The 13374-nt window shown below is 42.3% G+C and overlaps 5 non-coding genes across 5 annotated transcripts; 3 read left to right on the top strand and 2 right to left on the bottom strand.

The window, feature by feature from the left end:
* The first annotated feature begins 16 nt into the window (after positions 1-16).
* Positions 17-135, top strand: LOC122724748. The gene has a single exon (XR_006352201.1). It is a non-coding gene; the product is annotated as a 5S ribosomal RNA (ribosomal RNA).
* Positions 136-719: 584 nt separating this feature from the next.
* LOC122724764 lies at positions 720-841 on the top strand. Its single transcript, XR_006352217.1, has one exon. It is a non-coding gene; the product is annotated as a 5S ribosomal RNA (ribosomal RNA).
* A 622-nt stretch (positions 842-1463) lies between these two features.
* Positions 1464-1582, top strand: LOC122724744. The gene has a single exon (XR_006352197.1). It is a non-coding gene; the product is annotated as a 5S ribosomal RNA (ribosomal RNA).
* A 1178-nt stretch (positions 1583-2760) lies between these two features.
* LOC122724761 lies at positions 2761-2879 on the bottom strand. The gene has a single exon (XR_006352214.1). It is a non-coding gene; the product is annotated as a 5S ribosomal RNA (ribosomal RNA).
* A 402-nt stretch (positions 2880-3281) lies between these two features.
* On the bottom strand, positions 3282-3400 carry LOC122724728. Its single transcript, XR_006352181.1, has one exon. It is a non-coding gene; the product is annotated as a 5S ribosomal RNA (ribosomal RNA).
* Positions 3401-13374: the final 9974 nt, after the last annotated feature.

Raw genomic sequence — 13374 nt, 5'->3', positions numbered from 1 at the left:
TTGCGAAGGACACAATGGGTGTGATCATACCATCACTAATGCACCGGATCCCATCAGAACTCCGAAGTTGAACGTGCTTGGGTGAGAGCAGTACTAAGATGGGTGACCTCTTGGGAAGTCCTCGTGTTGCACCCTTACTATTTTTTTTTCCTCCTCCGCAGCGCTTCTCATTGCCGGCGGTGCTATTTGTGCTTTTTATTTTCTCCCATTTGTATTGCTATCAATCTAAATACCTGTACATCTCGAAAAGTAAAACGGGAATGAAGAAAGAAAAATGAAGATCGCCGAAAGCGGACGAACGAGCAAGAAGACAGGGCCAACTATTTTTTTTTTTTCCTCCTCCGCAGCCCTCCTCACCGCCGGCGGTGCTATTTGGGCTTTTAATTTTCTCCCATTTGTATGGCTATCAATCTAAATACCTGTACAACTCGAAAAGTAAAACGGGAATGAAGAAAGAAAAATAAAGATCGCCAAAAGCGGACGAACGAGCAAGAAGACAGGGCCACGAGACAGAAAGACAGGCGGGGGAGGGAGTCCCGCAGCGACGGAGCAGCATGGGGAGGGGAGAAGGCACTGGGACGGGAGGCGAAGAGGGGGCAGAGGATGGCACGGTACGAGAACGGGGCCCACGCGCCGGATGGAAAGGGGCAGGACGGCGTCGCGTCGCGTCGCGCCGAGGTGGGGAAGCGTATGTGTAATCTGATTGAGAGGGACACAACGAGTGCGATCATACCAGCACTAATGCACCGGATCCCATCAGAACTCCGAAGTTAAACGTGCTTGGGAGAGAGCAGTACTAAGATGGGTGACCTCTTGGGAAGTCTTCTTTTTTTTGTTTTTTTTTTCTTCCTCCGCAGAGCGCCTCACCTCCGGCAGTGCTATTTGGGCTTTTTATTTTCTCCCATATGTATTGCTATCAATCTAAATACCTGTACATCTAGAAAAGTAAAACGGGAATGAAGAAAGAAAAATGAAGATCGCCGAAAGCTGACGAACGAGCAAGAAGACAGGGCCGAGAAACTGCAAGAGCAGTACTAAGATGGGTGACCTCTTGGGAAGTCTTCTTTTTTTTATTTTTTATTTCTTCCTCCACAGCGCTCCTCACCGCCGGCGGTGCTATTTGGGCTTTTTATTTTCTCCCATATGTATTGCTATCAATCTAAATACCTGTACATCTAGAAAAGTAAAACGCGAATGAAGAAAGAAAAATGAAGATTGCCGAAAGCTGACGAACGAGCAAGAAGACAGGGCCACGAGACGGAAAGACAGGCGGGGGAGGGAGTCCCGCAGCGACGGAGCAGCACGGGGAGGGGAGAAGGCACTGGGACAGGAGACGAAGAGGGGGCAGGGGAAGGCACGGTACGGGAGCAGGGCCCACGCGCCGGATGGAGAGGGTCGGGACGGCGCTGCGTCGCGCCAAGGTGGGGGAAGCGTATGTGTAATTTGATTGCGAGGGACACAACGGGTGCGATCATACCAGCACTAATGCACTGCATCCCATCAGAACTCCGAAGCTAAACGTGCTTGGGCGAGAGCAGTACTAAGATGGGTGACCTCTTGGGAAGTCCTCGTGTCTCACCCCTACTATTTTTTTTTTATTTTTTTTTCCTTCTCCGCAGCGCTCCTCACCGCCGACGGTGCTATTTGGACTTTTTATTTTCTCCCATTTGTATTGCTATCAATCTAAATACCTGTACATCTCGAAAAGTGAAATGGGAATGAAGAAAGAAAAATGAAGATCTCCGAAAGCGGGCAAACGAGCAAGAAGACAGGGCCATGAGACGGAAAGACAGGCGGGGGAGGGAGTCCCGCAGCGACGGAGCAGCACGGGGAGGGGAGAAGGCACTGGGATGGGAGGCAAAGAGGGGGCAGGGGAAGGCACGGTACGGGAGCGGGGTCCACGCGTCAGATGGAGAGGGGCGGGACGGTGCCGCGCCGCGCCGTGGTGGGGGAAGCGTATGTGTAATTTGATTGCGAGGAGCACGTTGTGTGCGATCGTACCAGCACTAATGCACCAGATCCCATCAAAACTTTGAAGTTAAACGTGCTTGGGCAAGAGTAGTCTGGTTGAAGAAATTCATCTCAGAGTTGGGAGTGGTTCCCAACATTGCAAATCCTATGGACCTTAATTGTGATAACAACGGTGCCATAGCACAGGCAAAGGAGCCCAGATCTCATCAGAGATCTAAACACATACTCAAACGATATCACCTTATTCGAGAGATCATTGATAGAGGAGATATCAAAATATGCAAAGTAGACACAAATGACAACATTGCAGATCCACTGACCAAGCCTCTGTGTTTAACTTTGGAGTTCTGATGGGATCCGGTGCATTAGTGCTGGTATGATCGCACCCGTTGTGTCCCTCGCAATCAAATTACACATACGCTTCCCCCACCTCGGCGCGGCGCGGCGTAGTCCCGCCCCTCTCTATGCGGTGCATGGGCCCCGCTCCCGTACCGCGCCTTCCCCTGCCCCCTCTTCGCCTCCCGTCCCAGTGCCTTCTCCACTCCCCGTGCTGCTCCGTCGCTGCGGAACTGCCTCCCCAGCCTGTCTTTTTGTCCCGTGGCCCTGTATTCTTGCTCGTTCGTCCGCTTTCGGCGATCTTCATTTTTTTTTCTTCATTCCCGTTTTACTTTTCGAGATGTACAGGTATTTAGATTGATAGCAATACAAATGGGAGAAAATAAAAAGCCCAAATAGCACCGCCGGCAGTGAGGAGCGCTGCAGAGGAGGAAAAAAAATAAAAAATGAGTACGGGTGCAACACGAGGACTTCCCAAGAGGTCACCCATCTTAGTACAGCTCTCGCCCAAGCGCGTTTAACTACGAAGTTATGATGGGATCCGGTGCATTAGTGCTGGTATGATCGCACCCGTTGTGTCCCTCGCAATCAAATTACACATACGCTTCCCCCACCTCGACGCGGCGCGGCGCCGTCCCGCCCCTCTCCATCCGACGCGTGGGCCCCGCTCCCGTACCGTACCTTCCCCTGCCCCCTCTTCGCCTCCCGTCCCAGTGCCTTCTCCCTTCCCCGTGCTGCTCCATCGCTACGGGACTCCCTCCCCCGCTTGTCTTTCCGTCTCGTGGCCCTGTCTTCTTGCTCGTTCGTCCGCTTTCGGCGATCTTCATTTTTCTTTCTTCATTCCCGTTTTACTTTTCGAGATGTACAGGTATTTAGATTGATAGCAATACAAATGGGAGAAAATAAAAAGCCCAAGTAGCACCGCCGGCAGTGAGGAGCGCTGCGGAGGAGGAAAAAAAATAAAAAGAAGAGTAGGGGTGCAACACGAGGACCTCCCAAGAGGTCACCCATCTTAGTACAGCTCTCGCCCAAGCGCGTTTAACTACGAAGTTCTGATGGGATTCGGTGCATTAGTGCTGGTATAATCGCACCCATTGTGTCCCTCGCAATCAAATTACACATACGCTTCCCCCACCTCGGCGCGGCGCGGCGCCGTCCCGCCCCTCTCCATCCGATGCGTGGGCCCTGCTCCCATACCGTGCCTTCCCCTGCCCGCTTTTTGCCTCCCGTCCTAGTGCCTTCTCCCCTCCCCGTGCTGCTCCGTCGCTGCGGGACTCCCTCCCCCGCCTGTCTTTCCGTCTCGTGGCCCTGTCTTCTTGCTCGTTCGTCCGCTTTCCGCGATCTTCATTTTTCTTTCTTCATTCCCGTTTTACTTTTTGAGATGTACTGGTATTTAGATTGATAGCAATACAAATGGGAGAAAATAAAAAGCCCAAATAGCACCGCCGGCGATGAGGAGCACTGCGGAGGAGGAAAAAATATTAAAAAAATAGTAGGGGTGTAACACGAGGACTTCTTGACAGTGCGGTTGTCGAAGCCGGTAAAAAATAACCTCTACGGTTATCAACAATCTTACAACTGTAGATAGTGGTAAAGGATCGAATCCACAGAGAATTGAGTACCTGTCTATTTTTTCCAAACAAGATAAAGAGGATCAATCGAAAGCACAATTGAAAGCAAGCAAATCAAGAATAAAGTACAATAAAGTAAAAAGGAGTTTTTGAGATTGATTTGACTAACAACTATTAAAAGCAAATAAAACAGCAAGTAATTAAAATAAGAGAAGAAATCAATATGAGAAAAGTCTAGTTGAAGATATAGATGCACTTTGGTTGTTTGGGTTGATCATTGAAACTTAGGTTTTCTTGATTCATTCAATAGATTAGTTATGAGGGTGGAAAACGCTTCTCACCACCATGTCTCTCCTTATGATTAAATCAATTAGGGAACGTCCTCTAATCAATTACTAATTAACAAATTGCCAAGGAACGTCCTTGGGTCTTAGGCATCAAAACAATTGTCAATTGCATAAAGAATTAGAGAGATCCAATCCTAGCTACTCAAACGCATGAAATGTTGCTAGATCATGCAATTCCTTGGTTTTTACACCAAGTGTTCTTAGGTCAGAATATTTCCAGCAATTACGGACTAACAAATATCCCAACTAACAATCAATTAACTTTGCAATCAAGAATCAAGTGGCCAATTTGATCAAAACAACAAAGCAATCTTAGAATTAAGCACACAATTGCATGAATATTGAACTAATCAAAAGCAAACACTTTATGTTCAGATCTCACAACCCTTTAAAAAACCTTAGTTTCAACCAAACTTCAACTAGAATAAGGGTTTCAGCCACTCATGGCTGAACTAAAATAGAAATATAGAAGAGAAGAACAAAAGATGAAGAACCAAAGGTGGAGGAAGAAGGAGGTGGTGCGGCTGCCCTTGCTTGGTGATGTCCAATATTCAAAACTTTTTTTCCTTCTTGCCTTCATATGATGTTTAAATATGTCTTGAGAGGCTGCCTAGGGTTTCTTGGATACCCATGCATCTTTTGGAGATTGCCCAAAGTGCCCTTGGTCTAATATGTGCATGTGGGGAGTTGCAAGGACTTTTTGATCTTTTAATTGCTCAAGGTGTGTTCAAGAAGTCTTCTTCATGCACTAAAGAGGAAGGTGGAGCCTTGTTTTGAATTTTGAATGTGCATGGCATAAAATGGGAAACATTTGATCTTCAAGATTTGGCTTCTTGAATAAGAAGAAGGCTATTCGGAGGGACTTTCGGCCGCCTAAGGTTAGTTCCGGAGGCTAGACTTTCGGATCTGGACGGAAGGTTCGGTGGCCGAAGGTGCTTCCGAAGGTGGTGGAGTTTCGGATCTGGAGGCCACTTTTGGCTTCCGATGGTGCTTCCGAAAGTGGGTGACTTTCGTCTTCCGAAGGTGCTTCTGAAGGTGGTTGAGTTTCGGCTCTGGACTTGACTTTCGGCTTCCGAAAGTGCTTCCGAAGGTGGCTTTTCCAGATTTGGCACTTTTTGGCATTTTTATGAGCATTTTCTCCAAATTGTTTCTTTACATCTAATATCTGCAAAACATGATTAAAACCACAAAATTAGGTAGAATAGATGTAAATAAACATCAATAAGATCATGATAATATGGACTAAAATATGCTCTATCAAATACCCCCACACTTAGCCTTTGGCTTGTCCTCAAGCAAATAAACATAGTCAAATAAGCTTTCTTTGGTCTAGATCCTTATTTCCACTTAAGCTCTTACTCAAGACACCTATTTTGAATCATTGCAGTGAAGAATATATGCATGAAGATTACTCACCTTCTTTCCTTGTTTTCCTTTGCTTATCATGGCTAGGATTTGTTTTACTCAAGAGAGATCATACATGCATATATTATTTGTTCAGATAAGACTTTTTCTAGCTTTCAGAATGACTTGCCCTTACCTTGAAGTACTTTATTCAGCTTTTTGCACTTTTAATTTTGCTTGAACAAGTCACCAACCTTTTGATGTGAAGGTACATATTTGTGATACCTACCCCCAGTTACTCAGTTAGTCACCTGTCCAAGTGGCTACTAGCTCTGTTCATAGTCTTTTGCCAATTGGAACAGTTTTCAATTTGTGCTTTTGAAGTCTAAGCCTTTGTGAATTTCTTTCTCTCAATGATTTGGGCAAATCAACACCAATTGCTAAATCAAGTCCTGTTAAGTTCATTCACACAATTTTCAATTCATTCTCTCTAATGAGTGTCATTAATATATTTTTCACCATAGCAAACTGAAAGATTCAATTCAAAAGGCAATTCTCAAACATGAATACAACTCACTGCAATTAATTCAACATAAGTTTAAAGAGTTATCACATTAATGGGGTCATGAAAAGAAAAGCTCATCCAACATGGTCTATTAGTTTTAGTGAAGCAAATCAAAACACAAAAAGGAAGGAGACTGTGGTTGTGTGTGTTATTGAAAGCAAAACAAAAAATTGAAAAAAATCACACTGAAAATGAAAATAAAAATTCAAACTGAAAATTAAAGCAAAAATTAAAAATTCAGAAATATGCACCCCCACACCTAAATCATGCATTGTCCTCAATGTATAGGAATTATTAAAATGCAAAAGAAACTTAGTACTCCCCTGGGTGTGGTGTGCATGGTGCGATCCACTTGATCAAGGCTCAAGTAATTGGAGAAGGGAAAAGAGTCCCAACTGCATTGAGTAGAAAGTGTAGCACTCCTTTTGATTTGGTCATAGCCCATCCTATTTTTTCCATGTACTCATGAAGTAATATGATTAGCTTCTCCTCTTTCAGATGAGGTGTGCCTCTAACTCTTATGTTTGCATTTTTGAGATGATTGGGAAGCACTTTGAACTCCAATTCATGTTTCTCTATAGCTAGTTGCAATTTAGCATTAAGTTCAGGCAAAACAAACTCTACCTTATCCGGAGGTTTGGGAAGGCATTAATCTGCATGGTCCTTTGGTTTAGGTGCTTGGAATACCATTTGTTCCTTGTGAGCATGGGCCGTTTGCATTTGATCCATGGCTGAATTGGTTTCAGATTGCTCCTTCTACGCAAGATTTACCTGAAAGGGATGATTGGAAGGAGTTTCATGCGATGGAAGTTGTGGTGAGAGGTTCGGCGGCCGAAAGGTGGTGGTTTCAGTTTGCACAAGGCTGATCTGAAGAGGTGCGATTGGCTCTCCTTTGTTCTACGCATGTTTGCAGTCCACCTGTTGGATGAAACAATCAGTTTCTTTTAGTTCTGGCTCTTTCTAGCTCTCTTCCCTGCAAAGATTATTGTTCATAATATCATCTTGATTCATATAAAAAACATCTTTGCTCAAACAATCAATGATATCTAAACTGTCAACAGGTTCTATTTGATCAGTTGGTTTGGACAAACAGTGTTCCGGTTGTTCTTCTTCAACTGCTAGTTTTTGAAATTGTGAACTTTCATCATCATCCCATACATCTTGAAGCTCTCACTCTTTTCTTAATATGCATGCATTTTCTGCGGTGGCAAATTGATCCACCTGCTGTTGGAGACTTTGCATGGAACTTGCCATTGTTTCCATCAACTTTTCAAGACGCATATTGGAACTTGGAGGTTCTGGTTGGGCTTGATATCCTTGATAATCCTGGCAGTTGTTAGCCTCTGCATAACTGAAGTCTGGATAGTCTCCCCAACCTGGATTGTATGTATTATAGTATGGATCATGTCTAGGTTGTTCGTAGAATCCTCCATATGCATGAACTGGTTGGTCATTGAATCCTCCAAATGTATGTCTAGGCTGACTATTCTCATAAAGCATAGGACTTTGATCAGTTGGGTATCCTACATATGCATAGGTCCCATATGGCCTTGGTGGCTGAGATGCTTGAACCTGTTGAACTAGTCCTATGGCAAATTCTTTCATAAAAGATGTCAGTAAAGAAAAATCATATCTACTTACCTCATCCATGATTCAGATCTGCGATGGTGACTATGCCCTTTGGTGAGATGTTCGGCGGCTGAATGAGGATGAGGTTCGGCGGCCGAAAGTTGATGAAGTTCGCGGCCAAATGTGTTGCAGAAGGTGTTCCTGCGCAAAGGTGGTCTTCAATTTTTTTTTTAATTTGGTCCTGAAAGAAAAACAAATAAGTTAAATCAACTCCCCGGCAACGACGCCAATTTTTGACAGTGCGATTGCCGAAGCCGGTCAAAAATAACCTCTACGTTTATCAACAATCTTACAACTGTAGATAGTGGTAAAGGATTGAATCCACAGAGAATTGAGTACCTGTCTATTTTTTCCAAACAAGATCAAGAGGATCAACCGAAAGCACAATTGAAAGCAAGCAAATCAAGAGTAAAGTGCAATAAAGTAAAAAGGGGTTTTTGAGATTGATTTGACTAACAACTATTGAAAGCAAATAAAACAGCAAGTAATTAAAATAAAAGAAGAAATCAATATGAGAAAAGTCTAGTTGAAAATATGGATCCACTTTGGTTGTTTGGGTTGATCATTGAAACTTAGGTTTTCTTGATTCATTCAATAGATTAGTTATGGGGGTGGAAAACGCTTCTCACCACTATGTCTCTCCTTATGATTAAATCAATTAGGGAACGTCCTCTAATCAATTACTAATTAACAAATTGCCAATGAACGTCCTTGGGTCATAGGCATCAAAACAATTGTCAATTGCATAAAGAATTAGAGAGATCCAATCCTAGCTACTCAAACTCATGAGATATTGCTAGATCATGCAATTCCTTGGTTTTTACACCAAGTGTTCTTAGGTCAGAATATTTCTAGCAATTACGGACTAACAAATACCCCAACTAACAATCAATTAACTTTGCAATCAAGAATCAAGTGGCCAATTTGATCAAAATAACAAAGCAATCTTAGAATTAAGCACACAATTGCATGAATATTGAACTAATCAAAAGCAAACACTTTATATTCAGATCTCACAACCCTTTAAACAACCTTAATTTCAACCAAACTTCAACTAGAATAAGGGTTTCAGCCACTCATGGCTGAACCAAAACAGAAAAATAGAAGAGAAGAACAAAAGATGAAGAACCAAAGGTGGAGGAAGAAGGAGGTGGTGCGGCTGCCCTTGCTTGGTGATGTCCAATCTTCAAAACTTTTTTTTCTTCTTGCCTTCATATGATGTTTAAATATGTCTTGAGAGGCTGCCTAGGGTTTTTTGGATGCCCATGCATCTTTTGGAGATTGCCCAAAGTGCCCGTGGTCTAATATGTGCATGTGGGGAGTTGCATGGACTTTTTGGTCTTTTAATTGCTCAAGGTGTGTTCAAGAAGTCTTCTTCATGCACTAAAGAGGAAGGTGGAGCCTTGTTTTGAATTTTGAATGTGCATGGCATAAAATGGAAAACATGTGATCTTCAAGATTTGGCTTCTTGAATAAGGAGGAGGCTGTTCGGAGGAACTTTCGGCCGCCTAAGGTTAGTTTCGGAGGCTGGACTTTCGGATCTGGATGGAAGGTGACAGTGTGGTTGTCGAAGCCGGTCAAAAATAACCTTTCTGGTTATCAACAATTTTATATTTGCAGATAGTGGTGAAAGGATCGAATCCACAGGGAATTGAGAACTTACCTATTTCTCTTTTTGGGACCAAGAAAATAAACTGAAACAATAATAAAGTAAAAATGAGATAAACACTGAAAGTGGGATCAAATGAGATAAACTAAAAATTGGGATCAAAACTGTCAGCAAAATAACAGGGGGGGTTTGAGATTGATTGTAGTAAACTCATAATGAGAAAAATAATGGAAAGCAAATAATTAAATAAAAAGTAATCAATAATGAGAAAGCTTTAGTTGAAGTATTAGATCCATTTTAGTTGTTGGGATTGATCACATACACTTTGTTCTTTCGGGTTGATTCAATAGATTAGTTATAGAGATGGAAGACGCTTCTCACCACCATTATCTCTCCTTATTATTAAATTAACGTCCTCTAATTAATTACTAATTAATAAGTTGCCAAGGAACGTCCTTGGGCCTCAGGCAACAAACAACTATTAATTGCATTAAGAAATAGAGAGATCCAATCCTAGCTACCAAAACGTATGGAGACAACGCTAGATCATGCAACTTCCTTGGTTTTTATGCCAAGTGTTCTTATGTAAGAATAATCTAAGCAATTACGGACTTAAATCATTCAAACTAACAAATAATTATTTTGCAATAAAAAATCAACGTAGATTTCAATAACAAAGTAATATGAAAATTAAGTATGAAATTGCATGAATATTAAACTCCCAAAAGTTAAACAATATTTGATAAAGTCTCACAACCCATTAAACAACTAAAGTTTCAACCAATATTCAACTAGATTAAAGAAATCAACCACTCATTGGCTGAATTAAAAACAGAAAAATAAAAAATAAAAAATAAAAGGGAAAAGAAGAAAGGAACCGAAGAAATTCTGCCTTGCGGAAGTGCCGAGAATTGGAATTGTCTCTTGGTCGTCCACTTAAGATCCTTTAAATAGAGTTGGAGAGGAGTGCCCTAATTTGGAATTGCTGGCCACGTGCGGGGATGGATCGAGTGCGCGTGAGCTCGGTCCATGTGCGCTGGAATTGAAGTGTAGTCCATGTGCTGGAGTTAAAGTGGGAGCGTGCAAGCTGTCCGTGTTTTTGCGAGAACGGGCCGTCCGTGAGTGTTGAGTGCTTGATGGGTCCGTTGCGTGAGTGGTCCACATGAAGCGCTTGAGCTTGGTTCATTGGCGTGAAGCGCTTGGGCTGTCCGTGTGCTGGAGTTGAAGTGCTGTCCACGTGAGAGAATGGCCTTGGTCCAATGCGTGGGATGCGCTGCCATTCACTTGAATTTGCAGGTGAGTGTTGAGGCGTGAGCGTCCCATGTGAAGTGAATGGCGAAGGCGGGCCATGTGTAAGAACGGGGTGTCCACAAGCGGGCCCTGCGGGAGTTTGGTCCATGTACTTGGCCTAAGTTTTACACCATTTTCTGCAAAATAATATTAAAAGCACTAAATTAAGTATGAATCATGTAAATATTCATCAATAATATTAATATAAAATGGACTAATTTATGCTCTATCAAATACCCCACACCTAGCCTTTTGCTTGTCCTTAAGCAAATAAACATAGTCAAATAAGCTTTCTCACTCTAGATCCTTATTTCCACTTAAGCTCTTACTCTAGACCCCTATTTTGAATCATTGCAGTGAAGAATATATGCATTAAGATTACTCACCTTCTTTCCTTGTTTCCCTTTACTTACCATGGCTAGGATTTGTTTTACTCAAGAGAGAGATCATACATGCACATATTATTTGTTCAGATAAGACTTTTTCTAGCTTTTAAAGTGACTTGCCCTTACCTTGAAGTACCATATTCAGCCTTTTGCATTTAAGTTTTGCTTGAAAAAGTCACCAACCTTTTGACGTGAAGGTACATATTTGTGATACCCACCCCCAGTTACTCAGTTGGTCACCTGTCTAAGTGGGTACTAGCTATGTTCATAGTCTTTTGACCATTGGAACAGTTTTCAATTTGTGCTTTTGAAGTCTAGGCCTTTGTGAATTTCTTTCTCTCAATGATTTGGGCAAATCAACACTAATTGCTAAATCAAGTCATGTTAAGTTCATTCACACAAATTTCAATTTATTCTCTCTAATGAGTGTCATCAATATATTTTTTACCATGGCAAACTCAAAGATTCAATTCAAAAGGTAATTCTCAAACATGAATATAACTCATTGCAATTGATTCAACCTAAGTTTAAAGAGTTATCACATCAATGGGGTCATGAAAAGAAAAACTCATCCAACATAGTCTATAAGATTGAGTAAAGCATCTCAAAAACATAAACAAAATAAGTAATAAAAAAACTGTGGCTATATGTGTGTGTTATTGAAAGCAAAAATGAAAAATTTCAACTAATGCAAGCAAACTAAAAATCAAAGCAAAAATAAACTCAAAATTCAGAAATATGCACCCCCACACCTAAATCATGCATTGTCCTCAATGTATATGAAATATTAAAATGCAAAAGAAACTGAGTACTCCCCTGGGTGTGGTGTGCATGGTGCGATCCACTTGATCAAGGCTCAAGTAATTGGGGAAGGGAAGAGAGTCCCAACTGCATTGAGCAAAAAGTGTAGCACTCCTTTTGATTTGGTCATAACCCATCCTATTTTTTCCATGTACTCATGAAGCAACATGATTAGCTTCTCCTCTTTTAGATGAGGTGTGCCTCTAGCCCTTATGTTTGCATTTTTGATATGATTGGGTAGAACTTTGAACTCCAATTCATATTTCTCTATGGCTAGCTGCAATTTAGTACTGAAATCTGGCAAAACAAACTCTACCTTATCCGGAGGTTTGGGCAAGCATTGATCCGCATGGTCCTTTGGTTTGGGCTCTTAAACTTCCACTTGTTCCTCGTGAGCAAGGGCTGTTTGCATTGGAAGGCTGAAAGGGGTTTCAGATTGCTCCTTCTGCGCAAGATCTGACTGAAAGGGGAGCTGAAGAGTAGTCGAATTCGGCGGCCGAAAGATGGCTGAGTTCGGCGGCCGAAGGATGGTTTCAGTTTGCGATGGGAGCTGAGGTGTAGGGTCTGGCGGCCGAAAGATGGTGGAGTTCGGCGGCCGAAAAGTCATGCCTTCAGTTTGCACAAGTCCTTCCTGAAGTGGTGCGATAGAGCTCTCTTCAATCTGTGCTTGGCTGCAGTTCACCTGATGGATGCAACAGTTAGTTTCTTTTAATTCTGGCTCTTTCTGAGTCTCTTCCCTGCAAAGATCATCATTTAGTATCTTGATTTACATAAAAAACATTTTCACTCAAACAATCAATGATATCTAAATTATCAACAGGTTCTGTTTGATCAGTTTGTTTGGACAAACAGTTTTCTGGTTGTGTCTCTTTAGCAGCTTATTCTTGTACTTGCCAACTTTCATCTTCATCCTCCACATCTTGAAGCTCTTGCTCTCTTCTTAATATGATTGACTTCAATGATTTGTCCAATTGATCCATCTGTTGTTGGATACATTGCAAAGAAATTGCCAATGTCTTTATCTTCTCTTCATCAAGGTGCATGTTGGGACTTGGAGGTTCTGGTTGGGCTTGATATCCTTGATAATTTTGGTAGTTGTTATCCTCTGCATAATTGAAGTCTGAATAGTCTCCCCAACCTGGATTATATGTATTATGGTAGGGATCATATTCTGGCTGTTCGTAGTATGCTCTAAATGCATGTACTTATTGGTCATCTTCATAAAGTGTAGGACATTGGGAAGTTAGGTGTCCCACATGTGCACGGATTCTACATGGCTGAGATTGCTAAAGTCGTCGAGCCTGTAGAGCTATGACATAGCTTTCCACAGTAGAGGTTAGGTTAGGAATTTGAGGAGGGGGATTATATGTGCTCACCTCATCCATGATTTAGATCTGCGATGGTGACTGTGCCATTTGGTGAGATGTTCGGCGGCCGAATGAGGATGCGGTTCGGCAGCTAAAGGTGTTGCAGAAGGTGCTCTTGCGCAAAGGTGGTCTTTACTTCTCTTTTTTTTTTTTAACTT

The sequence above is a fragment of the Manihot esculenta genome, chromosome 9, assembly GCF_001659605.2.
Source record: "Manihot esculenta cultivar AM560-2 chromosome 9, M.esculenta_v8, whole genome shotgun sequence".
Classification (NCBI taxonomy): domain Eukaryota; kingdom Viridiplantae; phylum Streptophyta; class Magnoliopsida; order Malpighiales; family Euphorbiaceae; genus Manihot; species Manihot esculenta.
Note: the sequence above shows the minus strand (reverse complement) of the source record. Positions and strands in the feature narration are given on the sequence as shown.